This window comes from Balearica regulorum, chromosome 1, assembly GCF_011004875.1.
Source record: "Balearica regulorum gibbericeps isolate bBalReg1 chromosome 1, bBalReg1.pri, whole genome shotgun sequence".
Lineage (NCBI taxonomy): Eukaryota > Metazoa > Chordata > Aves > Gruiformes > Gruidae > Balearica > Balearica regulorum.
In genome coordinates, this window is record NC_046184.1 from 135,997,572 (window position 1) to 136,023,246 (window position 25,675).

Below are 25,675 nucleotides of genomic sequence, written 5' to 3' on the forward strand. Positions count from 1 at the left end.
AGCCAAATATCTTAATTCTGTTGCTCACAAAACTTTCTGTCATTAAGAGAAGCCAGCAGCAGTGGACAAGGATGTGTTAGGACACAAAGAAGTTGCCCAGAAGATACCTACCTACTTACAAGCTGACAAACTCATGGATGATTGACCTTAGAGCAAGATAAAAGCACCCGTAGGCCCAGCCACGGTGGCAGCCCTCATGAACATAACCCTGCTGTTGTCTCAGACAGCTGAGCACTATGATGGAATAAATACATATGAAGAAAAAAATAAAATAAGCAAACAAATCTGAACATCAAAGCCAGTGTGCAATTGTGGTTCCTGCTAAAGCTGTACCTATTTTCTGACAGGAAGCTCTTCCGGCACAACTGCCTTTCAGAGCCATTTCTGGTTTCCAGCAGTATAGGAGTTTGTTTCTATAACAGATATATCTCCATGGATGAAACTGCTAGTATTAAAAATAAATGGGAAAAGGGAAGTGGATTCTATGGAAAAGTAAGTGCAGAGGAAGAGAAGTGACCTCTGTGCATCGGTTAGTGAGAGAAAAATTAGTGGAAGCATTTGAAGGATCATAGGACTTTTTATAAAATCACTTTTAAGCATGGGATTAAACCATAGTATATATATGGAAGAAGACATAGTCTGATGATGATTGTTTGTTCATAAGTGATCTAGGGTTAACAAAGCATTCCAGGGTTTTATGAAAGCACTTTTAAACAAATAAACATTACCCTGCAGTATTTACAAGCTAAGCACTTCAACATAATCTCCATGCATGAGAACCTGAGAGGAAAATTGATTGAAACCCCATGATAAACTGCTTTGTTTAATTGCCTAACCTCATGGCACCAGAGAAAAGCAGATATAATAAATAATGAAAAAATGTCAAATTTTAAATTTCCGATGCATTTTCATCACCCAAAGTGCAGTTTGGTAATCAATGTGGTGTGCTTTAAATATTTCCATCCTAGAAGTTTCTCTTTAAAGTGGTATCTGGACCTATTTTTGAATTATATCAAAATGGGTGAGGTTTCTTTTTCCAGCATAAGGTGACATTATCTATGCGGAACGAGGGATTGCCATAGCCCTCGGGCAGTTCTTTGAAGCCTCCCCAGCTTGCAGCCTCTTGGCCAAATAAGGCATCCGAAACATTTCTGCTGCTTCTGGATTCCTCTTCTCCACACACCACTTCTTTTTTTTTTTTTTTTTTTCTGAGTATCTTGTCTGCCTTCCAAACACATCGTGAGTCCTTAGATCTAAACCAGCTGCAATTTCATTCAGCACTGATAAAATTAGATAGAGTGGAGCAGGGCCATGCTCCTGGGGAAAGGAGAAGACAGCTCGGGGGTATGGTCACGAAGAGGAAATGGGGAGCTCCTCTGGAGTCCTTCCCACCTGGCTGAAAAAGGATCGTCCGATCTTCCCAGCCACTTCGCTCTGGGGTACAGGGGTGCTACCCACAGCGCCCCGGTCTGGGCAGAGGACTCAGCCTCCTCACTGGTTTTCCTCTCTCGCTCTTTGAGTTCAGCTGGGGTGTTTCGGGTGGGTTTATGGTCTTTCTCCGGTCCACTTAGTGAGCAGAGCAAGGTGCAAGGAGTCAATGTGCAGGTAGTTGCAGCTGGCCTGCCTGCCCCACGGTTACTCAGTGCAGAGTTTATTGCCTTGATTTCTTCTGAGCCCGAAAGGACCTGAGCTCTCACACTGGTCCATGATTTAATTTTTTTAGTGGTGACTGATTTTCCAGAGCAGTTTGTCTTTATAGATGGCAGGGAGTAAATAAAAGAGGAGATGTGAATTGTGGAAAAGTAAATTGTTTTACCCCAAATTCCAAACTGCTTCTTCGATTTTTTTTTATTGTGTAAGAGATGTTGCCTTCACTGCTAATTTCCTCTTCATTTTTAAAGTTGACCTAACTGGCCTGTTTTCCAAAGCCAGCTGAGGCACTGGAAATGTCACGTCTGCGAGGCCAACCCCCGGCGCGGCCGCACTGGCTGCCGAGCAATCCAGACACCAGTCCCATGAGCATAGTCCCAGCACGGGTTGCCGCCTCTGCCACCCCTCCTCTGGGCCATTTTATTTAGTGGAACGAACAAGACACTGACTGACTCCACAATCTGTTGGATCAGTGTCAAAATTAACCTTCTCTCTGAAGAGCGATGTAGACAAATTAGCAGCGATGCTTTGGGTGTTGGCAATCTCTCTCCATTACAGATGTCACGAGCACTGCTCTGCACAGACGCAGATGCCACTGCAATGCATGTCCGTAAATGCATTTCCCATATCCACGGTAGATTCAAACATAGATACACATGTGGCAGTAGGCTGGTTTGTTTGAAAGCACCTATCTTTTTATGAAGGGGGAGAGCTAATAGTACAAAACACCGAGGCAGAACAGTGTCCTTTCATTTTGCTCCTGCAATCACGGTGTGCAAGAGCTGTGAAGTGAGAAAGCATTTTACATCTTTAAAGGCAAACATTCTCACAGCAGTATCGGCTGCGGAAGCAGCCCGGTTGATTCATACAGCAGTAACATTTTCTTCAAGTGGAGATTAGCACTGAAGCTCCAGTATCTGTTTTATGGCATCGCAACCCATTTTTCGGGAAATTCTCCCAATCTCTTGCCTCATAACTGTCAATAGCATTCTCCTATCTCTTTAAGATCATGGTACTGACTCAGTCTGTTTGGAGACAGAAAGCTATTTTGACTTACAGGTTCAATTCCTGTTGACTCAAAAGGGAGGAAGAAAATGCAGAGACTGAGAATGAAAACATTTCTTATTCCAGAAGTTACTAACAGGCAAATGCCATTAAGGAACGGATGGCATTTGTTCACAAACTTTTAAAAATATTTTTTCCCGGCTGAGGTTTAGCTCTGCATGTATTTTCTAGCAGATGCTGCCATGAAGACAAGTGAATCTGGATGTGCTCTTTGCTTCATCTTTCGTCTTGGCTGGGGTCTCAGAAAGGAGCCCGAGCAGGGCTTGTGTGTCCTCCTATCCTCACCAAGGCACTTGCAGGATCTCTGCCATCAAAACGAGAGCAGCTATCACTTCCTCACCCATTTGGCCAAAAGGGGAATAATACAGTTATGCTGGCAGGGATTTATTTTTCCAGCAGACTGTGGTTTTCACAGTTCAGCTTTATGGACTTCAAAATCTCCTATGTCACAGGTCTGCGTAAATATGATGGAAAATGGGAAGGGAAAAGTGCTGCTCAAGCACAATAAGAAAGCCATTACAGGTCATTGTTGTGGTCCGGACCAGGGGTGATATCTGTGAAGCAGGAACCTCTTAAAGAAAAGCTGACGAGTGGATTTGAGGCAAAGCAAGACCTCTCTCCTCCCATCACCACACTGTTTTGGCAGCTCAATTCTGGTGACCGTTCTGCTGAAAGTGGTAGGAGCATGGAGCTGAGAAGAGCTGTCTGGGTTTCTCCTCTTCAGTCATCACATCTTTCTTTTGTCTGTGGTCTGTCATGGAGTACAGCAGGAAGAAATCAGAAAAAAGACAGTCCTCCATTGTCCCATCCAAGAGGAGGCTTTCTTACCGAGGGCCTGACCACCCAAGCCTGCCTGTGCCTGGTGCCCTGCAGTGGAAATCACTCATCCCTCTGCTGCAGGAGTCCCCCCTGTGCAGATTTCAGTCTCATCCATGTAGGTACCAGAAATGCTTCAAAGTGTGACTGCTCCTTCCTACCTCCTCAGCAGAAAAAGTCATCTCCAGGGAGACGGGAATTTCATGTGTGATAATTTAGCTGTCTTCCACCAGCCTTTGGGCATTGATTATTGAGTATAGCAAGTGCTCTCTCCCATGCTTGTGTGCTCATTGCCTTTCCACCCTCCAGCACTGAGTTTGTTAAGGGATTTCAACTCCCCAGGCTGCATCTCCATGAACAAGGAAAATGAAGGGGTTTGATCAAGCAAGGGTTTTTAAGCCACAGATCACATCCTGTGCTAAAAATAGGCACTTGTGCCTGAAAGATGCATAGTGAAGTGGTCACCTTAAAAAAAAACAGCGCTGCACATTTTTCATCCTGGTTGCCGCTGATTGTACTTGAAATGCTAAATTATACAGGCGCGAGGTGGATGATGATGGACAGACAGACTGTCAAGTCAGCTCCCTGAAAAAATCGAGCAGTTGCTGGAGGATTTGCCCAATGAAGATCAGTCCTATGAAAAGTGCCAGAGAGAGACCCTCCCCAGGCCCTTCCCCACAAGCAGGAGAATGCATAATGCCAGGGGAGGGGAGGGAGAGACCGCAGGAGGGCAGGTCTGGGTTTGCACGCAGCAGCAGTGGAGGAGCCTTGCACGATTGAGGTGAGCCCTGGAAAAGCAGCCACATTTTAAATTATCTTCCAAGGCTCCCTCTTAGCAAGTATTAAAAGATTTCCTACAAACACAGTGATTGATCTAGGGATTTCTTTAGCAGCCATTTATTTAAAAATCAGCCATTGTCCTTCCTTAATCTGAATTCAGATCAAGCCAGCTATTACTATTTCTGTTACCCTTGTTAAAATGTCTTATTTTTAATTCCTTTGCAGCAAGGTGAAGTATACACTGAATATAGGGTCATAACACAACCTTGATGCTGAAATGTGAAGAGCAGAGCATTTCTTTATTGCACATATCAAGCAAAGGATTCTTGCACTGCATTGTAAAAGGAAGGTCCGTTAATTCCAACAGCTGCAAGATCTTTTTAAAAGAAAGCTTTCTTGACTGTCTTTTTATTGTTTACAGCTATTTTCAGAAAAAACAAGTAGATGCTGCAGTGTCTGAGTCTGTATAGGGCAGTCCGGTTTGCTTGAAGGTAAATTTGGCTTATTAATGATGTGAACAGAAGGCAGCTGTAAATCTCTAGCTAAACTTATATTTAGGTGTCAGACCAATATCATTGCTAATTTGAATTGTACGATATCACTTTTAAATTAATGATTATTAAAGGTTACTTGTTCTATTTTTTTAAGCCTGTTTTCATTACTCTTCTGAGTGCAATAACTTAAGACCAGATCAATAAACCGTGTAAGTACAAATATTCCCATCCCAACACAGAACATAACCTAGACTGAACTCTAAGATTATGAGTTTAAATGGAAAATATGAGTGTTCTCTTCAAATACCCCTACTGGGATGTCAATGGGGAAGGGGATTGTGGACTCCATCACATGGACTTTGTAATGGACTCCATCACAGCTGAAAAGAAGTTTTCATTTAGATTCAGTGACTGTTGAATATCAGGTTAACTTTCAAGCTTCTCACTCCTTCCTGAGCCTTCCTATCTCTCTGGGGTTCGAGTCAGGCTGCTCTTTCCTTCCCAACCCTTTCCTCCCACAGCCAAAATTCTGCAAGGCCAAATTTGGACCCCTGTAACTGCTATGAAGCCTCTTGTAATGGGTGACTATGGCTGAGAATCTAATAACCCTGGTGCTGTAGGGCAGAGCAAGACATATTTTCGCTATTTATATGAGATAAGGAGTTGTAAGTCTGATCCAGCCCAGGGTTTGGATCAGCTGAGAAGGGGACCTTTTGACTGCAAAGCCTGTATCCTTGCGTAGAATAATTACCATGTAGTAATGCCTCCATAAGGAAATGTTTGCATTACAGGTCTGTAGTAAAAAGTGCAAGAACTATGCATAAAGCAGAATAAACTTCTCTCAGGACTCTGTGCATTTGGAGCAAACAGAAGCTCATTTCAAAGCCGTGATTGTAGATGGGTGTGTAAAGAGATACTGTGCATGTCAGATCTATGCTCCATGATGAATGGCAGCTGTGGTTGTGTCTTTCCTTTGGGACAAGGCAGAAGAATGATGACTCCTCATATCTACTGCGCTTTAGTTAGGCTAATTACTAGGAACTACATGAATTTGCAATGATTTTGCAATAAATAATTTATCCAAAGTATTGAAATCTAGTTTTATATTCACTTAGTGCATTATATCTGTAAACAAACAAAGGACTCAACAACCATGCACAAATCTTTGAAGCTAAACATGGCTTTGGACCCCAACCCTGAATCTCAAGACCCTCCCAAGAGGCCAGCACCTGCTGAGCTAGGAGCTGAACTGTGTGCGGACAGGCCTGGTTCCCCCTGCCCCTGGATGTATGAGGCCATTGAAGCCTTCTCGCCTCCAAAGTGGCTCAGCCTGGCCTGAAGCATGAGTTAGCAGAGCTTTAGCTTTCTGTCGTCACTTTGTCCAGGCTGGGTGAGTCAACCGACTTGGAAATACAGAACGGTGTAAAGGCCCTATCTACAAGCCGAGGTTTTCTCCACTCCTAAGGAAACATGGCCAGCAGGTGCGAGACCGCATCCCCCCCACATCAGCCAGGATGAGGACGGGGCCCTTGATCTCATAAGAAGCCCAACCTGACAATGTTAAACTCTAAATCCAAGCTCAGCTGTTGACTTCAAATGCTGACTTGACTTTCTCTGCTCCAGTGTGCATCTAGACAGCGTTCAGTAGGCTCATTGCCCTCATAAGCATTTTCTAAACAGATGCATTAGGTACAGGCTTCATGACAGCCTTTTTATACCAGAAACAAAACCTTATGAAATCATGATTTGTCACTGGAAATAGCCAAAAGCTGGGTGAAAGCCCAGCTTGTGGGAAGTCTGTTTGATGAATGAGAGCAGAAGGGTGATGACTGCATGGGAAGTAGCTCCGTGTCAGTAGTACACACTGCTTGGTCACCCTTTGCTGTTGACACTGGCATCTGCACTGCACTCTCCCCTGCTGGGGACCGTTCGGACACTGTGCGTGATTTGGAGCCAGGCAAGGCTCGGCCTTACCTCTGACCAGCTGGGCTTGACTCTGCAATGCTACCGAGCGTTCACAGAGATTTCCTAGGCAGTATTCAAGACTGAGCATGCTGTCCTCGCGCGTTGTCCCAGTGCTGCTACACAAGCGAGGGCTATTGCATAGAGAAAAGTTTGCAGAATAACAACCATGGAGGTGGGTTGCCTTTCTTTGTACGGAAAAGTGATAGATGAGATATTCAGAGCCACTAAGCTTCATGTCAGAAAAAATAATATTGCTTGGCTCTAGGGAAAGTCTAACATGCACTGAACTGGGAGTTGCTCTGTCTTTAGGGATCGATCTGTGATTTGACTGGCAAATGGAAATGATGCGGTATGCTTTGAGCATGCTGGCTGACTTTAATGATGCACCAAGAAATATTTTGCCTCCTCAGATCCCACCTCCCCCTTGTCCCAGCAGCCAGGTCAGGAGGAAGCAGCACCGGTGCCGCTCTGATGGCTGCTGCCAGGATGATGGAAGGGGAGCAGAGCCGAAAGCGGCTGGGCACGTTTACAGACCCTGGCTTGACAGAGCTCAGGAATATCTCCCTCTAGGATTTCTGTGGTGTGTGGGAGTGGGAACTCTCTGTGCAGCCTGTGGGGCCCCCAAACCTCTCCTTCTGGCAAGGAAGGGAAGGAAGGCTGTCTGAGGCAGGTTGGCCTCTTCCCATAGATTTTCCATGGGGCAAAGGTGATCTAGGGTGCAGCCTTTAACTGATGTACATGGCCTGCCCTTTAGAATCAGAATTAAAACCTTATTTGAGATCCGATTTAGAGTGTGACAAAAAAAAGAAAAAAACAAGTCAGAGGTAATCTCTCTCACCCTCTCCATTTTCTCTGCCTGGGCTATACCTGTTTGTATGCAAATGCTGGCGCTGACACTCTGGAGGGCGGGCAGAAAGCCACCCGCCTGAATGGGGCAGCCGGCAGCATTCCTCCGGACCTGGGGACGAGGGTGGGGTTTGATCAGCCAAGGGAGAAAAATGTCAACATCTGTCTGTCACTGCACGGCAAATGGCCAATTATCTTTTTTTTTTTTTTCCTGCCTCCCTAAGCTGCAGTCAGACAAAGCCGCCGAGCTCCCGGCTTTGTTGCCTGCGCCATTTCCCACCACCGCTCCACCTCTGATATGCTAATGGCAAAACTGGACGGTTTTGTGCGGCTGAAAAGGATCTTTGGGCACATTCACTAGGTCAACAATCCCAGCTGCTGCGCTGGGGCTCAGCCTGCTGTGCCAGAACCTGGTGCCAAGGGACTTCCCTCCCCCGCGCTCCTCCTTTTTTTTAAAAAAAAAAAAAAACCCAAATAGTGGAATTAACCATCTGGCTGTCTTGGTGCCCAGAAACTTTGTTGAACAAATTATGACACGATATACTCCCCTCAAATACTTTCTGGACTGACAAGTGGCAAGTTGGGCTGGGCTCTCCAGCATGAATCGCTGCCTTGCTGGATGCCATTTGGGAGGCAAGAGAGGACCATCTCCTCTCCGCTTCAGAACACCACAGAGCAGCTAGGTGGTACAGAAATTCTGTGTTTATACAGTTGGCTTTGCGTGCATTAGAGCAAAAGTAACACTGACAAACAGTCTTTTGTTTAGAAAATAAACCCTGTCATACATGCAATGCTGGGCACAGAAAGCAAACTTGATGACCTAATCCTATCCTTTGTGTGGTAATAGTAATGCACTTAAGTAGTAATTCTAGATCTGGTTGAAGAATAATTGCAGAGTTTATTGGGGGACGAGTTTCCCATTCACTGATGTTGTGGAAGTGCCAGGGGAAATGGGCTATAGCGCCTGAGACAAGGTGCTCGTAAGTCTGTGACAAACTACTTTTGAAATATAATTATAGTTAGTCACCTGAACTAAGTGTGAACATTATGAATGATACACCCCTCCTTTTGCTGATGCTGTACTAGTACCACCATTGCTTTATAAAAACCCCAGCGAGTTGGCAGGTTCTTTGACGGTGAAATCTGAAGCAGTTTGGTAAGCAAGCTAATGTTTATAAGTAGCATGCCATCAAGACTCAAACCAACTATGACACATACAAGTGCGTCAACTGCAAGCACCCTATAAAAACTGCTGGACATAAGGCCCAATGACATGAGATAAAAGATGAAGACATTTAAAAGCTGAATAAACAAAGCAGCCAGTAGTTCAATGGCTTCCAGTTGACCCTGAGCAGAGATCTGGGTAAAGCTGGGTGAATACTCCAGCCAAAAAAAAGGAGATAGTTGTGAGTGTTGTTTATGAGACTACAATTTTAATATAGCCTGCACGGTAAACAGTGCTGTAATAAAACCTGACCTTTGCCTCAACTTGCTTTACTCTTCTTAAAACCTGCTCTTGAGCAGCGAGAAGAAGGTGGATTGTCCGGATCCAGAACCAACTCACCGTGAAGTCTCGTACTTATTTATTCCCACACAGGATAATTAGCAAGCTGAACATTTTCTTTCTCCTCATTTTTGAAGAATATGTTCAGTTTTGTCAACTTTCCCTGTTCCAGCTGTTTTGGGAGGCAGTAACGTATCACATGTGCAACGGTCTTGCCGTTCTTTCTCGTGCGTTTGCCTTGACTCTCACCACTGCGCCTGGGAAGTGCTATCGGTGGTGCCTTCTGCCGCTTTCCTGGGAAGGACTTTTATAAAAAGCATGCACAGCATGAAGGAGGAAGCAGATGCAGGCTCGCTCTGCACACTCTTCTCCAGTTCCCGGCATATGGTGGATGGTTAAAAAAAATGGAGCTGAATGGTGTGAAAATCTATTCATCCCGTATCACAGAGAATAAATTATTTCTTTTTGGTCATATGCTGCGTGTTGTCCTGGCTGCACCCGCCTGTGCTGTTATGAAGGAATGCTTTAGACTCACAGGCTGTACAGATCAGAACAACCCTCTGTGCTGGCTTTCTGCATGACAGAGGCCAAAGATTTTCATTCAATCACTTTTGTGCTGGAACCATAATTTCTGATTGTGCTTGTACCTTTAATGAACGACCTTCAAGCCTGATTTATGGTAATAAAAGGACAGAAAATCCAAGGCAATTGTAAGTAAGTATGCTGCCCCAGTGGCTTGTTGCTGCTTGTGTTGGAAAACCTGTTTTATCCCTGGTCTGACATTTTTCTGGCTTCAGACTCTGCCTGTTGGCTTTTTCTGCTTTAGTGCCCGCTGAGCAGAGAGGTCAGAAATCATGCAGGTAGGTGCCCATCCTTGCCCTGAGGCCAATGTGGGGTGTGGAGCTGTGAGTGTTGTCCCATGGAGGAGTGCGTCCCACCGTGCCTCAGAGGGCAACACGTCCTGTCTGAGAAGGCAGGAGATTCAGGTTCATCCTCCTCACTGCTTGTCTCCTGGTGCACAAGGCCATGAAGCAGCTGCCTGTGGCCAGGGGCATGTGGGATGGTCCAGCACCCTTCTGGGCATACGTGAGCTCCCGTGGAGCAGGCAGGGCTCGGGAAGGTGGGCTCCATCCTCCTTAGTCCTCTCCTGTTCCCTGGAAGTCTGCACCTGCTCAAATCAACTGCAAAGGTTTTCTTTGATGAACTAAATAGACTGAGTTTAATTTAATTTCTCTGGCATGCTTCCAGGAATTATTTTTGTAGCTCTTCCCTGACACTTATTTAATTTGCCAGCAGCCTTTTTAAAGCCCAGGCACTGGACTGGGACAGACACTGTACGTTTGTGGTAAAGAAAGGTGGAAAACCATGTTCAAATTAAGGTAAAATTTCATATTTAATTTTCATGACTTCTGTTGGCTTGTTTTACCACTCTTACTACCTAAAACCGAGGGTTTTTTTCAAGTGTTGCCAAGTCTTTAGTCTTTGCTGATCTCCCAAGGATTCAGGCATATTGCCTCACACATCATATACTACCTCAAAACACATAACCAAGATAAGCAGTTAATGACATATAATGAACTTTCCCTCCAATACGATAAAATAACAGCTATCCCTTTTAAATATTATAAACATTTATCTTTACTGAATATTAGCAGTGGATAAACAGATTTGGAGGAAATCAATGCTCAAATGGCTTATCTCTATTCATATATTGTTATCACAATACTTTCAAACCTATAATATTTCTTATAGGAAGCCTTTATTTCCCTAAAAGAAATCAGAGTGGGGAATAGCATGTGTGTGTGCGCGCACGCGGGCGCATGTGTGTGGAACCGAGCACCTGCATGGTGCTGTGACCGCTGTGGGTCTGGCTTCCCCAGCCTGAGCGCAGCCCCTCTGTTTTGTTGGACCTTGTACTTCTCCAGAGAGTCACCCCTGTCTCTCTTTCGCAGGCAGGGTCTCTCAGCCACATCACCCTGCCCGTCTGCTCTGTTTATCCCCTAGGTCTGAGTAGACTCTGCCTGAGAAGATGTCACCTCTGGGAACTGGTAGCTGCCAAAAACCAGAGTCCCCAGACTGCTTCCTGCAACAGATGTGGATTTGCTTACGGCACAAAGGGGCAGCCCTGGGGAAAGGGACAGACTAGTGACCCAGCCTGCTCCAGAAGAACCACCCGACAGGGAGGTCCTTCTACTGGTTTACATCCCACACTAGCAGTACCTGGCTGCCTTTTTCCCCTCCCCATCATTCACGCTGCACTTAGAGCTACCTCCCAGCCAAAACAGGGTTTGTACTTTAAAAGAAGTGAAACCAGAAATTCATCGATATGTCATACGCTACCAGTGCTGGGCTTTCAGAAAAAAAAACCCAAACCACCTCACACAAATCAGCCACTGGGAGAATTACACCCCTGGGGCAGGTGTAGCCCTGCACATTGTAGTTTATATGCGTGGTACCTCATCTAAGACACCGAGGAAGCGATGCATCTGATGGTCACCTTTGTGCTGCTCATACATCTGTGCTGCATGCATGGCGATGAGAGCAGGTGCAAAGTCTTTCCTCCCAGGCGTATTTCACATTGCTTTGTACACATCTGCCTGCTTCACAGTGGGGAATTAGATCTACCTGAGCGAGTCTGGTACTGGACTTTTTATCAGTCAGACACGGGTGAGTGGCAAGCCTGTCTCCCTTAGCTTCCTTTTGTTCTTCTTCTGCTGAGGTGGGGTGGGACTGCAGGGACCCACTGGCGGCACTGGTCTGTTCAGCGGGGATCTGTCAGCAGCGGTTGCTGTGAGGAGACCTGGGCAGGCATTGGCACGGGGCTTCCCCACCCTTACAAACCCATCCGTGCTCACAGCTCCCACAGGCTCACACCCCCCCGGTGGGTTTTTACAAACCTGCTTTTAAAAAGAGGTGCAGTCCTGCCCCCTTGCATTTGCACCCCAAGGAACAACTGTGATGACAGCAGTGTGCTTTGTTGGACCAAAATGTGTAGCAGATCCATTATATCTTGTGAATAGGCTTTTTTTTTATTAATTGCCCCTTGGGGTGTGGGGCGCAATCTTGGGCTGACCAGGGTCTGTTCAGGCTGGCACTAGGGAAGGTGTAGAAGTGAGCAGTAGAGAGGGCTGAGCTACCGCACAGCTGCCCCTCTCCTCCCATCCTTGAATAATATCCCTAATGGTGCAGGGAGCCTGTGCTCATCAACAACATTATTTAATAGGAAAAATCCTGAAGGTGCAAATCAGGATACTAGACAAAGTCCAAACCTGTGGGAAGCAGAAGCCATTTGTTGCCTGTTGTGCAGAGAACACTGAGCACTGGCCTGACACAAAATAGTCTTGTACATAGCTGAGAAACCCATTGTTTTTCAGAGGCTGCTATTTTTGTGCTCATACCACAGCCACAGAGATGTGTCTGACCCGTGAAAGGTCTGCATGCTCTATTTTGTTTGTAATTGCAATAGCTCTAATTATTGCAGCCTCACAAAAAAAACCCAAACAATTTTTCTTCCTCTCCATAGGTTTAGAAGACTCATAGGTGGGGAAAAGGATGCATACAAACATGTATGTAAGCATACATATACATACATATATTTTTCCATCAAATACTTCACAAATATAGCCCAAATATGGAGAACAGCTAAAATAAAATAACAGACCTATTGGCACAAAGTCACATGTTAGATGCTGAAGCTTGTCACACTGCACTAGCAATAAGCTGAAAGCAAAAGAAACAGATAAATATACAAGCTTCTCTTTTTTTTTTTCCCTCCTACTTAATACAGATTGCAAGTGTATTTAAATTGTTCAACCTGGTCTTGAAATTTGAAGCAGCAGCATACATTTGATTGTGGTGTGAAATAAGGCATAACACTTCAAAATAAGGATGTGCAATAACTTCAGAAACCTGCTTTTCCTTTTGTAAATTATACATAATACCAGGCTTCAGTCCAATTTCCATTTTAGTGGATATTGGGGAGGTGAGAGGAAATGTTTATTTTAGCAACTAGGCAAATCAAAATCATTTTTGCTCAAAACACAGAGGGTCTGAGAAGGCTCCACAGCCACCAATTCGGTGTTGGCTGAACGTCCAACCGAGCTGGGGATTTGTGTGGGTCATGTGGGGGCTCTGGCAGGGTTTGTCTGTGGGCATGGGACAGTCAGAGTTGTGTGGAGAAAGCCTTTTGCCTCACATCTTTTGCAAGCTGTTTGATCCGAACTAGTTGAAAAGGTCCAAAAAATCAGGTGACAAGGATGAAACTGTCCTTGCAGGGCAGTTATCCTTCCTTTTTCAACAGCTTGATCCCACATATAACAACATGTTATTCATTCTAGACCCAGGGAAAGCCTAAAAGACTCTCTTTTTTATAGTTATTATTATTGCACAGGCTTTGAACTAGACCTGATATTTTTGAGACCACCAGCTCAACATGACAGAATTGCAGTACGGCTTTTCGGGATACATTTTTAGTAGAAAAACAAATATTCTGTGTTTATTCAGGAATGGCCCATGGACTTGCTGTGGACTTCAGACACTGTGGGTAAGAAGCTCTTCCCTTCAAACAGGGGCTGGTAGACCGGGGTCTGAGCTGGGGGTGTTGGCCTGTCATCTGTGGGAAATCTTGCAGTGGCTGTTTAAGAGACAGTCCCTGCCTGCTGCCCACTCTGCCCCTCCGCCAGAGATGATCACTGTCGGAGTCAGCGCGAGGAAGTCTGCTTCCACAGGATCCAGTGCCTGAGCTCAAACCACTGATCAAGCTGCTTTACTCTAAGGCACTGGATTTTGCCTGCAGAGACCAGTGTGTGAGGACCTCTGCCAGCCCTGCCACAGGAGGAGCAGACGGGTGGAGGGTTTTGAGTCACCAGAAGGCTGAGGACCAAGATTATCTTCAACCACTACCTCAAGTTTCACCTCCATGTTTTTGGAGAGATGCTGTCCACCCCAGTCACGGCACCTGTGGGGACGCTACCTTGTCCGCAGTAACTCCAGTTTCCCATGGTATCTGCTTGGATTTCTCATTGTCATTGCAAAGCAACAGGGAATCAACTTTTCTTACCTCTACTCTGCCTTCTGTCTCCTTTTTGTGCTAGCAGTAGCTGCCTATGTGCAGTTTCCAGCATTTAAAGAAGAAATTGCACACCTAGGCATGATGTAAAATCTCTCTCTCAAACACCTTTTTGCTGTGTTTATCTCTACAAATACCAATTGCTAAAAGAGCAGATGGCCTGGATATATAAACTTTATTATATGTAACAGAAGAGGGGCTGTAGCAGATGAGAACATGCAGTGCTCATGTTTTTGTAAATGGCCCAGTGGTATCTTTAAAATAGGAAGAGGAAAGGTCTGGCTTGTACTGGGAAAGCTGAGACAGCTCAGAGGTTTAGGTGTAATTCGCACCATCAGGCACAGCATATCATAATCTTACTTGATGTTTTATGCCTGCTCTGATTCTTGTCTGTGAATAATGGAAGACGGCACTGCCAGAGGAGAAAGGACAACTTGTGCTATTAACTCTGCTCTATTGGCAATTTCTTCCTATCTTACTCTGCTTTCTTTTGTCTCATCAAGCCCTTTTCTTTTTCTTTTGTCAGAGTGGTTTGTGAAATATAAAGAAAGAATATTTATATATTCTCCTCTCCATTACGAGCACTCCAATTGCCGGCTCTGTGTGTGCATGCACCAATGTGTGTGTTGTGTTCAAGGACTGTTAAATGTCACGTAACCAAACCAGAGCACTTCAATCACGTGGCGCTGACAAGCTCCACTCATGCGTAGCACATGCCTTTCCTTAGCTCAAAACAGATGTTGTTTCCCTTGACAGATCCCTCTCTGGATTCCTCAAAATAAAGTTGGGTGAAATTTTGTGGGTTTGTTTTGGTTTGTTTTTTGTTTAAATAGCTTCAAGTTAATAATGGGAGACATGAAAGAATGCAAATAGATGTTTCTGAGTTATTGATCTCTTTGTTCTCTGTTGTGGTTTAACCCGGCAGGCAGCTAATACAACCACACAGCCGTTTGCTCACTTCCCACCCCCAGTAGGATGGGACAGAATCAAAAAGAAAAAGGTAAAGACTTGTGGGTTGAGATGAAGGCAGTTTAATAGGACAGAAAAAGATAATAATAATAATAACAATAATAATAATAACAACAACGACAACAACAACAATAATAGTAATAGAATACACAAACCAAGTGATGCACAGCACAATTGCTCACCACCCAAAGCTGAGGCTCAGTTAGTTCCTAAGCCTGGCCAATCCCCCAGTTACATACAGAGCATGACATCATATGGTATGGAACATCCCTTTGGCCAGTTTGGGTCAGCTGTCCTGGCCATGTCCCCTCCCAGCTTCTTGTGTACCCCCCGCCTTCTTGTTGGCAGGCCAGTATGAGAAGCTGAAAAGTCCCTGTGTGCTTACCGACAACCAAAACATCAGTGTGTTTTCACTGATGTTCATCCTGAATCCAAACCACAGCACTATACCAGCTACTAGTAAGAAAATTAACTCCGTCCCAGTCAAAACCAGGACACTCTCCAAAATAAATTATGTTAAATACATGTTCTCAGGGCCATGGCTTTAATGAGAAACACTGCTGTGGCTACATTTCCCTTTTCTATAATGCAGAGGCCCTGCAGCTGAATCCTACTTAGGACTGGGGATGTCATCCTTTCTCATGACTGCAATGCTTCTGATACTCAGCATCTTTCTTGCAATGTTATTCAGACAGACATAATTATATATATAAAAAAAAATCATATGTGTCTTAGCTTATCTGGCTGCATGTCAGACTTGGTTTGAGCACTCTCACACAGGCAGAAATGTCTCTCAGGAAATGACTACCTAGCACTGTTCTGGTGAACCATGCCGCTGGGTCACCAAGATGGTCATTAAAGGAAACTGTATTTTTAAATGCTTGACAGGAAAACTAGTTGAGACACAAAATTGTCATCTGTTTGCATTGTGTATAATGCTTTTTACACAAAGAAGGAAGGTTAGACTTGAGCAAGCATGCCATACTGAAGCAGAAGAAAAAAAATAAATTTATCAACTAAAATGCTTACATGCCTGGGGAAAAGGATGTTTTCCAACAGATGAAATTAGTCCTGCATCTTTAGCACATATTTCACTTTGCCTTAAAAGGAAACAGATACTGTTTTGAATTAAATGAGATGTTTGCACGATTAGGTACATGTGTTTCATTTGTATGGGATTAATAACAGAAAGAGTTGGGGAAGAATGTAAAGGGGTTAAATATATTTCTGGCTGCCAATACTTATGCTTCTAGGTAATTTAGAAAAATTGGCTTTATAGTTGCAGTGTGTCTGTAAAATTCCTTATTCTCCTGTTTAGAGTTTCCCTTTGAAATATGGGACCATGAAGGACTGTTCCATCTCTCTCCTTAAGTCAGTAGAGTTACCATCTACAATAAAGGCCAGTCTCTTTTCTTTGGGACTCATTGCTGTGATGACTCGTATGGATTCACTCGTAGGACAGAACCAATGTATATGGCTGAGCATACTTAAAGCAGGAAATACAGAAACCTGCGCTGTGGTGAGCTTCACCGTGTGCTGCTGCCTGACCTTGGACTGCAACGGGCTGGTTTCCCTGCTTAGCATCCTCAGGAGGCAGAAACCAAACCTACACCTTGACCAAATGTCCTCTGTTGTTTTCCTCAAATATGAATCTCAAAACCATCAAACAATGTTGCAAAATCATCTCTCTTGTTCTTCTGAAGCAGTGGTTTTCATTTGGCTAAGGCCTTAGAAAATGCCACAAAGTAAATGAGCCGACATCCTAAATTGTGAATCATCATGCAAATACTGCTTTATCGTAACTACACTTACATTTATTGATTTATTGTACAAAGTTACCACAAGTACCAGAGTTACTTGAAGACCGGGATGAGAAGTCCAGCTGCATTCCTGGGTAGACAGGCATAATATACAGAGCAGGATGCTGAAGATGTTACCCAAGTTTAAAATAACCTTAATAAATTCAGTACACAAACACTCCTGGAAGGATCATATTTGCAGCTAATAACTGCTGTTGCCAAGTTTTTAAAAGTATTCCTCCTCCACAGAAGACATCTTCAAAGGTGATGACCATGTTAGTTACTTGGATTGATTTTATAAGAGGTAGTGCAGGTGAGTCAGACTGTTCCCATTATGGCTCAAACTTAAAACAGCTTGCTGTAAATAATTTGTTATGCTTAACAAAAGCTTGTACAATTCCTGATAATTAATTCATCACCCACACTGACATTCAAAGGGCTGAGATTGTTTCTGGTGTTGTCTGGTTCACTGTGAGGACATGTCCAGAGAAATTACTGAAAGCTGACATTTTTGAGATAACTGTTTATATTCTTGGGGCCAAATTCATAACTTGTGTAAACTGGCCTATTTCTTTCAAAGTCAGCTGAGAATTTCTGAGTACAAAAAGTTAATTAAAAGTGTTACAGCAGGCCTGTGGGTTCCCTTTTGAAGAGGGGAAATCAGCTGGTCCATAAAGGTCATATTCCACATCCCAGCCCCGCGGGTGCAGCGTGGGACGGCTCCCTCCCTCTCAGACCAGGGCGCAGCTGATGAACCAGACTGCAAAGTGTTTGGACAAACCCCACAGCAGCCCCCAGTGTAGCCAGGGAAAGCAACCCTACTGTCCCTCTCTTTTCTGTTTTAAGTGCAATTGCCTGTCAATACAGCTTAAGTCCCATCAGCCATGGTGTCTCAGAGAGGAGCAGAGGACATGATCTTTCAGCATCTCTGTGCCCCCAAATGACCTGGCAGGAATTTTCACCTCCTTTGCATTTTACAGGTGTCTGGGACACCAGCAAAGACATGGTAAATCCTGGAGGTTTCTTGCTTCTGCAAGTATTTAGAATCATAGAATCATAGAATGGTTTGGGAGGGAAGGGACCTCAAAGATCATTTAGTTCCAACCTTCCCTGCCATGGGCAGGGACACCCTCCACTAGACCACGTTGCCCAAAGCCCCATCCAACCTGGCCTTGAACACTTCCGGGGGGGGACATCCACAGCTTCTCTGGGCAACCTGTTCCAGTGCCTCACCACCCTCACAGTAAAGAATTTCTTTCTAATACATAATCTAAATCGACCCTTCTTTAGCTTAAACCCATTACCCCTTGTCCTGTCACTACACTCCCTGATAAACAGTCCCTCTCCATCTTTCCTGTAGGCCCCTTCAGGTACTGGCAGGCCGCAATTAGATCTCCCCAGAGCCTTCTCTTCTCCAGGCTGAATAACCCCAACTCTCTCAGCCTGTCCTCATAGGAGAGGTGCTCCAGCCCTCTGATCAGCTTCATGGCCCTCCTCTGGACTCGCTCCAACAGCTCCATGTCTCTCCTGTACTGGGGCCCCCAGAGCTGGACGCAGTACTCCAGGTGGGGTCTCACAAGAGCAGAGTAGAGGGGCAGGATCACCTCCCTCGACCTGCTGGTCAGGCCTCTTTTGATGCAGCCCAGGACACGGTTGGCTTTCTGGGCTGCAAGCGCACACTGCCGGCTCATGTTGAGCTTTTCATCAATCAACACCCCCAAGTCCTTCTCCTCAGGGCTGCTTTCAATCCATTCCCCGCCCAGCGTATAGCTGTGCTTGGGATTGTGCTGACCCACGTGCAGGATCTTTCACCACAGTGGTGACACAAGCTGTGGCACAGCTCTTCTCTGCCAAGCTTGCACACCAAACAGACAAGACAGGCGTGAGGAGAGAAAGAGGATGAACATAACTGAGGTTATTTGGCAGGACTGAAAAAAAAAGGTGAGACCAGAGCGCAACTTTGGTGTTTACCTTAAAGTTTCCCTAGGGAAACCTTAACAAACAACCTACCCTGTTGTATGCCTGCATTTCCACTTGCAAGGGCAAGTGTGCTTGGGGAGAAGGCAGCTGTAGCTCCTTCTGCAGCCTCCACTCTGCTCAGCCCCCCTTGCGCTTACATACCAGGAGTGTAGTAGTGATGCCACGTGCTGCCCTCTCCATTGCTGTGACTGCCCCAACCTGTCACCAAAAGCAGGTAACCAGGCACAAATAAAGAGACTAAAAAAAAAAACCAACCTCAAACCATGAACACTTCCTCTTCTTTCTGCAGATTATTTTTTTGTTGTTGTTGTTTTGGTAACGTCATTGAGAAAAATCTGTCCAACTAAAAATGGAGCTGCAGGTAAGCCATGAGCTGCAGCCAGCCAGCACGGCAGCTTCAGCCACTTTGTAGTTGTTTTCTCACGGGGGGAAGACCAGAAGTGAGTACTTATAGTATCTGACTGCCAAATCTAAGCAAAAGGAACTTGTTTCTTCACAGCTATTGTGCCCTTCTGGGGGAGTGTGAAGCTTACTTACTTTGTGGGGAGAGTAAAAGCTGGGGAGGTGGCAGACACAAGAAAGTTATCTTCCTGAACATGTCAGGAAGACACTTTTTTTCTTTGTAGAAAAAAGTAAGAAATGCTATAGTGGGAAGAGCAGATACTAGGGCTCTGACAGAAGAGGATCAGTCACACAGATGGATCATAACTGGGACATGTGGACATGGAGGAGGAAGGATGACATTTGCCCTTGTAGTGGCAATGAATTAATGGGTACAGTAAATTTATGTCTTGCGGTCACCTTTGGGGGAGGAATTGAATTGTCGAGAGCAACAGCAACAACAAAGGGCCGTGACAAAGCCTTCTGGAGGAGCACAGCAGTGGCAGCCATACCTGGGATTTAGCTGCAGCTGTGTTTTCAAGTGGCGGAGGGTGTTGGTGAAGCAAGGCAGCAGTGGTGCCACAGGACCTACACCCAGCAGATCTTACAAGGATTTGAGATTGAGTTAATACACATGTTGTTGCTGTTCAGTGAGATTCCATCCCTTGGCTGCCTATGGGGACCCAGGAAACGCCCTTGCGAGGGCTCAGAGCCAAGAAACCTGGCTGTGGCAAAAAGTCCTCCAGCTTCAGAAAATGGCTAGACAGGCTTTTCCTAGAACCTCAACCCACTGCGGGCAGCTAAAAGGCCCTGCTCCTCAGGAAGCCCTCGCTATGCCCCAACGGGATGCTGTGCGCGTCTATGCCTGCTGCAACTCAAGGGCAGGTTTTACACGGGAGGTGGAGAACGACCCCGGGGCCTCTGCGGGTCAGGGGCAGGTACGGCGTGGTACTTGTTGTGACAGCCAGGAGAGACAATGGGAGATATCTATTAAGTTCTTGTTTCACATGGAAGAGCTTCTGGTGACTCTCCCCTTGCCATGGAACTGTGCTCCAACTCCCTCCTTGTGGATTATGTGGGAATCAAGCAAAACCAATATAGTAATGTCTTACCAAATGTGCAGGAGGAATGAAGCCGCAGCTTTGGGAAGTGAACAATCTCATGCATCTTAATGGGATTATTACCTCCTGAGTTTAGAGCTAGTAATTTCAGTAGAACCATGATGAGCTATTTTACTTTTGATCACTTAGAAGATGCATCCATCTTATTCCATGGTATCGAACTGCCTCTTGTGTCTGCACGTGCTCTCAAGCCCAGCTGCACAAAATCACATTTTTCCACCAGACAATTTAGATGTAATTGTATCTCATCAAGGAGAAAATCAGTGGCACTCTGCAAACTTAGAATGTGGGCACTATTAAAGACATTGCAGTTAATATCGGGATAAACAACATACAGGCTGCTGAAAAACTTTGATTTTCCCCAGGGGATTCTCTCTCACTCCTCTGTTTTTTCTTTAATCAGTATTTTCAGTGAATACAGCACAGAAATTCTGTGTCGTCTTTGCTAAATCTAGGCTTTTGCTGCAGAAGACATGCAAGATCCTGTCAGACAAATTTGTGACAAACTCATTCTTCCTTCTAAAAGAGAGGTGAAGTTTCATGACAATAAGGAAGGGCCTAATGTAGGCATCTAGTGCTATTTTAGGTGCTATAATATATCTTCTCTGCTCCAAAAGGGACCAGATCTTCTGTAGATTCCTTATTGTATCTGTCATTTGAATGTCTCAGACCAAAAATAGCATCTACAGTGTCACTGGCTGCTAATGTTTAAGTGTCTGAATTGCTTCCTAACTAGGAGGTGACTAGGAAGAGTTGGGCAATGGTTGAGTGGCATGTGCTGTGGTCACAGGTGGCCCTTGATGCCTGTGGGCCAGCCCTTTCCTCATGTGCGTAGCAGCAATTCTAGGAGCTGGTGTTTGGTCTCGTGGCTGACATCATCTGAGGGGAAAATAGTACTGGGGAAACAGGGAACAGTTTCTTACCGCTGTTTGTGTGAAGGCAGAACAGGCTGCTGCTGGCCCAGATGCCTGGTAGGGCAGGTGAGGGTATGTCACCATGCAGTCATCAGCAGCTTCAGCGGTGACTCCCAAGTATGGATCTGTGAGATGAAAACATCTGGAGTCATAGAAAAGTGAACGTGCAAGTAAACAAATGTAGATTTGATGGTAAATTTGATGAGTACTCTAGTCAAATTAGTCAAATGTGTCATTTTCTTTGAAGAACATGGAAAACATCAAATACAAAAGTGGTGACTGATTTCAGAAACCTGAGTGTCTCCTGGATATTCTGTTTCTTCACATCCTTCTCTTTTGCTCACTACTATTGTCTTCAACTACTATTAAGGCACCTCTGGGGCTGTCCTTTGATTTTTTTTTTCTTTTTGCATCTCACAGTAACAGCTCTTCCCTTTCGTCTGGGGTGGCCTCTAGCTTCTTCCTCTGGAGTGGCCTTTCTGCCACATTGTGTAGCGATTCTTCATCAGCAGGGGGGTCATGCAAAATTCCAGAATGCAATCACATGTGCTGACCACTGCAATCCACTTGCCTGGCTCTGCTCTGTCGTACTCTAAGGCTCCTAAAATGATTTCTGAACACTTCACACTTGGCTATCCACAAATCAGACCTCTGTGTTTTTCTGAATATGTTTTCCAACAGGTGACTCCGAAAGGAAATAGGCAGTCTTCTCCCTTAAGGTGCCTTATCGCAGCACCTCTTTCCACAAGTGAAGTTCATGATGTCCCAGTGCACACGTAGCAAGTATGAATGCATTGCACTGGTGGACTGTGCCGCAGGACGATGTCTCAGGTGAGTGTACAGATTGAGATGGACCAGGAACTCCAGCCAGACCTGTTTTCCAAGCCTGTAGTTGGGAATACTGTAAGATGAAAAAGAAGATTGGAATGTTATTTAACTATGTGTCTTAAATGGGGATGTAGGGGTGGATATTATTTGAATAGGTCTGTTATTTTGCTACAGTTAATTACTGGTTGCAGATAGACTAGTGAAACTAGCTAGCAGCTCTTTGGGGTTGGGATGCTATGCTTCTGCTCCACCACCTAGAAGACCAGCTCTGAACTCCACTCAGTCAACGGGGATGGAGAGCCTTTATCGGAGAGGATATACTGTCTCTCTCAAACAAATGCTTTTTCAGTGGCTTCACAAGCTCTTGCACATGATTTCCAAGGGACAGCAAAAAGCCAGTCTTGCCCAGAATTCCCAGAAAAATCTTTAACCCAGAGCCTGTCCCAGGGAATCACCATCGCACAGCTGCGGTACATGTGCAATGGCTCAAGCTGGGCAAAGACATATTCGGCAGTGCTGCTTGAGCAGCACTGGCTGTGACCCTTCTCCAGGACATCCTTTCTGGGCCTGTTCCCCAAAATCCTGTGGTTTTCATAAGGGTGCACAGTTCACTGAGATCACTGACAGCAACATATTTTAGTGCATGCTAAAAATTCAGGCTATTTTCAAGGGGTTTTCTGAATTAGGATTTAGAAACTCAGCCTCTGCCACGTTCCTCGTTAGAGATGCTGTGATTTTACCTCCAGTTGCAGACATATTGATTTACACTTGGAAGAGAAAAGGAAAATCGATGAGAAGTGGAACAAATGCAGGGCGAGCTGCACACGGATGAGGTCTGCTGGAGGGAGGCTGGAGGAAAGCTGCAGCCATTTTGAGATGCTCAGTCTCTTTTCCCCTGAACTCAGTCTTGAGAAAAAAAAAAAATAATCTTATTTTAATCAAGAGGTTTAGTGATCCTCCATTATGAGCTGCACAGCCTACATCACATCTCTGAGAGCAGGATGGCAAAGATCGATGACTAGCCACCTCTGCAAAAGCAGCCTCTGCTGAGATGCACTGTGTTTTCATATTCCACTGGTGAGACACCTGTCATGTTGTGTATTGATTTTTCTTTTGTTTGTCAAAGGCACAGTTTATGTATGGGAACTAATCCTTGGATCCCTACAGGAAAAAGAACAAAGATCATTTGTTCCCAATGAGCTTTAAATGAAAATCCAGAGTGCTTAATTAGGTAACTTCTTAGCTCCCTGACCACTGCAGCCGGTGCAGCATTGTTTCTTGCCTTGCCAGACTGCTGGACACTGTCGGCTGCCTCTCTGTCTGTCTGCCTGCCTGTGACCCCTTCACAGAAATAGGACATTAGGGTTCATCTGCCTCCTGCCTGCTCATCTGCCTCATCTGCCTCTCAGTTTCTCTTGCAAAAGCTGGTGATTTCTGGAGTGCTGGTGTACAAGCCATCCCTCTTGGACAGTGTGCTATCCAAAGCAGACAGACACACCAACTGTGAAAAGTTGCCAAGGTCCAGATCACCCATTATGTAGTTAACACAAGAGATGTGTTTATCTTCACAAAACCAACACAGATTTCCCTGTTTCAGTTTCCTCAGTGGGCCAGGTCTTTTCTCACATTGAGAACAAAGTCCTATGCAATGCCTTATTTCTCCTTTTACTGCTGACTTCTCCTCTGTGTCTTCCTGACTTCTGCAAGAGAGGTCTTTGCTGCTGGCTTTTTTTTTTTTTTTAATATTTTTTTTACTCCCTCTCATTCCAAAACGCTTAATTTCCCTTCTAATCTCTTGCCAGGTGAATTCCTAATCAGCTTCATCGAGTGATTCTTCTGCTCAACAGAGCGTTGCCTGGCTACAATCTGCCTGGCGTTCAGAGCTAAAATACTGCCTTCCCCTAAGACTGAAAGCCTAACTTTGTCCAAAGGTGTGCCACATAAATGGATGGTCATCAAAGTTTCATGACCTCATTAGTACTGATTTGCAGAGTGCAAAAGCAAGCGCTTTCACTTTCTGTGAGATATAGATCAGTACAAAAGGGAAAGAAAAAGGCAAAGATGACTCATTTTCAAGACAACTTGCAACTCAGTCTGATCACAGGTGAACTGCCCTTAGCGGACAGCAGCAGATACTGCTCATCATAGGTAGCTTTCTGCATCACCATACCATTAGTCCTGTGAATGTGCACATACATCCCTGTATATAGGGGAGGTCAGTGGGAATACACAACCCAATTAAGAATATATATTTCTCCAGTTTCAGACAACAGCAAAATGACCGCAGGTCTAATGTAAGAATGACTCCCACACTGAGAAAACTGTACTTAGGCTGAACCATGAAACATAAACATCAAACCCATTGCTATCGTTATTAATACTAAGTGTCTATTTTTATGCTACTGTAACAGCTGTTCCACTGGTGTGGAACAGAGTGGACTAAATCTTTGATTGTGTCTGTTATCTGAATTATTCAAGTGCAACAGGGAAATGCTGCTAAAGGCCCTGGGGTTCACTGGTGAGATTCATCTCACCTAACTTGAGTGACCTGAAAGACAGCTGCCCCTTACACCTCAGTCACTAAGGTCTCCTCTCTAGTTAGAGAAGAGAAACAGGCAAAGGGTGAAAGGGTGCATCATCCATGTTCATCTAGTGCCCCATTTCACTTTGATGACTTAGCTACCTAAATTAGATAAAATTAAGTGGGGTGAATCCTATCCTGAAAGATCAGTAACTTGCTTATAAAATGAACCCTTCTCATAATGTTTCCACAGGGTTGTAGCCATGCTGCAAAAGTCATAACCAGCAAAACGACTGGTTAGAGTACAAGAAATGTGCTAGTTCATAGCAGTGTAAATGCAGAGAAAGTCCTAGGGGAGAGGAAAATATGCCATGTTTTGCTTTCACCACTAGTATTTCAGAAATGAGTCTCTGAGAAAATGGGTGGAGATAACTGAGAGTAACCACAGCTGTATTTAGTATAAGGAGCTGTATTTCTGTTAGAGGAAAGTCATGAAAGAGTTTTGAGAGGGGGCTGTGGGAAGCTCAAAATGCTACACAGATGGAGGAGAAGGGTAGCCGGCCCATTTGCCAGGTCAGCTGAGACCCTGAGCACTTAAAAGAAACCTACTATAATGTTTAAGTGTAATCAATAACTCTATTTTACCGGAATGTATTTTTCCTGCTTTGTAGCTTTTGCCTCTCATTTTTCAGATGACCGTTGCTTTATTAGAGTAAACTTCTCATGTTTTGTTGATGTTAGAAATGAACTCTTAACAGGCATAACGTGCTTTACTACTCCAGGATTGACTAATCCAAAAATGAAATGGTGTCTGGCAGTGAAACGGGTGCAAATCTCTGAGCCTTAAATAATGGAGCATGTGGGTCAGCGCGGGGGCCGGTACTGTCAAGACTCAGCATGCAAACCAAGCAAAATGAGGTGAAACAGCATCCTTCTGGCATGGCACAGGCCACAGAAAGGCATCTGCTCCTCTG

At 44.8% G+C, this 25,675-nt stretch overlaps 1 long non-coding RNA gene across 1 annotated transcript in view; it reads left to right on the top strand.

The window, feature by feature from the left end:
• Positions 1-23,066, top strand: part of LOC142605182 (uncharacterized) — a 75,460-nt gene extending 52,394 nt beyond the window's left edge. Inside the window, exons 2-3 of the long non-coding RNA XR_012838914.1 lie at positions 22,034-22,183; positions 22,927-23,066. This is a non-coding gene — a long non-coding RNA (uncharacterized LOC142605182). The remainder of the gene's footprint in view (positions 1-22,033; positions 22,184-22,926) is intronic.
• Positions 23,067-25,675: the final 2,609 nt, after the last annotated feature.